Source organism: Oryctolagus cuniculus, chromosome 13 (assembly GCF_964237555.1).
Source record: "Oryctolagus cuniculus chromosome 13, mOryCun1.1, whole genome shotgun sequence".
In the NCBI taxonomy this organism is placed as follows: Eukaryota; Metazoa; Chordata; class Mammalia; order Lagomorpha; family Leporidae; genus Oryctolagus; species Oryctolagus cuniculus.
Window position 1 is genome coordinate 48,433,265 of NC_091444.1, and position 2,760 is coordinate 48,436,024.

Sequence of the window (2,760 nt, forward strand, 5' to 3'; positions counted from 1 at the left end):
AGCCACACGGAGGCCGCAGTCAGGAGCTTACCTCTGCATCTTGGCCTGTCTGTCCAGGGTTTTCAATAGAAGGCCTGCATCTGTGGGCTGCTCTGTAGCTTAGTAGCCTCTGAATGAGCAGAGACGAGTTTACAAGGGGGTTAAGTACACAGGGTTTTCATGCCAGGACTTTTAGAAGTGACACATTACAGAGCTTTGGAGGAGCACGTAAGCCCAAGGGAAACAGTAACCAAAGCAATGATAGTGAAAAGGACGCCTAGTGTATGAACTGTATGGAAACAAGGCAGAGCACAAGGACTGCACACACAGTAAGGGGAACAAGATGTCTGGTATTGTGGCTGTCTGTTGACTCACAAGGATAGTTAGTTTTCCAAGATTTTTATCCTCCAAACTATTGTCAGAACTCCCTCATCCAGGTCAGTTTCTAAGATGTGACTCAAGTTTTTTTTTTTTTTTTTTTTTTTTTTTTAAGATTTTTTTATTCATTTATTTGACAGGTAGGGTTACAGACAGTGAGAGAGAAAGAGAAAGGTCTTTCATCTGCTGGTTCACCCCCCAAATGACCACTACAGCTGGCACGACACCGAGCCGAAGCCAGGAGCCAGGTGCTTCTTCCTGGTCTCCCATGCGGGTGCAGGGGCCCAAGGACCTGGGCCATCCTCCATTGTCCTCCTGGACCACAGCAGAGAGATGGACTGGAAGAGGAACAACCGGGGCTAGAACTGGCACCCATATAGATCCCAGTGCCACAGGCGGAGGATTAACCTAGTGTGCCACAGCACCAGCCCCCATGACTCAAGTTTTCACTTGTGCACAGCTATTCACAGTAGGATACAGGGAGAAGGCCCTCAGTAGATGTTTGCACCTTGAGACTTCCTAGCCTCCTGAACTCAGATAATTCTTTCTTTTAATAAATTGCTGGCCTGAGTTATTCTGCTACAGCAGGAGAAAATAGAAGACAAATCCCATCATTGGAATGATAATTACAGATAGTGCTGAGGGCATGCCACCCTACAGACTACAATCTCTTTCCCCTACCATATAGAGGAACAGAGAATGCCAAGAAGGTTGGTGTTTCTCGGACTGAAAGTTAAGGATCTTGATGATGCCTGAAGCAAGTTTTAAAATAAAGCAGGCAAAGCTGAGGGATTCCTAATCAAATAGCTTGGTTTGTGTTGACATGCAAACTAGGTAGAGTTATTGGCTCAGGATGAATCAGACCTACTATCTCCACGATTGAGTAATTTACTAATCAACAGATATTTATCAAGTATCTACTATGTGCTGGCACTTGGTCAAACACTCTACAAAATTCTGACCTATAATTGGCAAACTCTCTTCTATGTTTACCATCTTCTCTGAATGACGTGTTTTGACTTTTTGCCTTAACAGAGTTATAGCCATCCCTTATGGATGTCCCATCTTGTGCAGTCCTCTTAGGTGGAAGACAGACCTAAATGACCACCTCCCTCCCTGCTGTCACTACCTGCAGATTATCACTGCTCCCTCTGTAAGATTCCTGTTCCTCTGAGTACCAGCCATCAGCTCATGCCTCCTCCACTCTCCCTCCCTCCCCACTGCAATCGTCTGTTCTCCCCTGGTTATTGGCCCTCAGTCATGAAAGACCAGGTGCTTGGTTCAGGCTCTTTCCATCCCAGCTCCTGCCATTATGCCGACTTAGGTGAGCCATCAACCAGCCATTCACTTTAACTGCTCCTCTTCAGTGACTTCTCCCTCACCTTCTAGCCCACTGCTATGGCATCATGTCAGTAACTCTAGTTCACATATGCCCCCTTCCAACTGCGACTCTAGATCAAGTACCCGGGCTTTTTGCCTTTACTCTTTCTGTCCTCCCTTCTTTTTTATTTTTAGTTGAGTTTCCTCCACTTTCTAGACATGACTTCTCTCTCTCTCTTGTATTCACTACTTCCTCTATTCAGTCTGTTAATTTCTAACTTTTCTGTGGGTTTTATGGGGTCTTTATGTCATCTAGAAATGACAGTTTTATTCTTTATGGTTTATATGCTATCGATTGATTCTTATTATCTTATATTTTATGTAAGACAGAATAATATATACAGAATATATACAGAAGAATAATGAACAGGTGTGATGTATGAGTGGAGATTCTCGGGAAATCTAAGCCAAATGTTGCCTTTCTCTCTCCACAGAAAACTCCCCAGTCTATGCCAACTTTATCTTTTATTTTTGCCAAAATGGACTCCCCAGTTCACCTCTGTTCTTTCTGCACTTAACAGCCAGAGCAATATTTTCTTTTTAAAACATTTATTCATTTATTTGAGAGGGGGAATGAGAGAGAGGGAGGAAGAGAGTTTTCATCCATTGTTTTATTCCCCAAGTGCACACAAAGGCCGGGAATGGGCCAGACCAAAGCTGGGAGATGGGAACTCAATCCAGGACTCCCACATCGGGGAGGCCAGAACCTAATTTACCTGAGCCATCACCACTACCTTCCAGGGTCTGCATGAACAGGAAGCTGGAGTCAGATATTGAAGCCAGGCACTCTGACGTGAGACATGGTGTCTTAGCTGTGAGGCTAACCACCTACCCCCATTGCAATCTTTGAGCAAACACGGCTTAAGTCATTGCCTCACCTTATAGCCCCCAGTGGTTGATGGTTGCACCTACATTAAAACCCCAAAGCTTCAACAGAGTCTGCCTCTTCAAGGCTTGCTTTTCTCACTAGATTTTACCCTCATTGCCTTCTTCCTTTTTTTTTTTTTTCCTGAAGGTGACAAA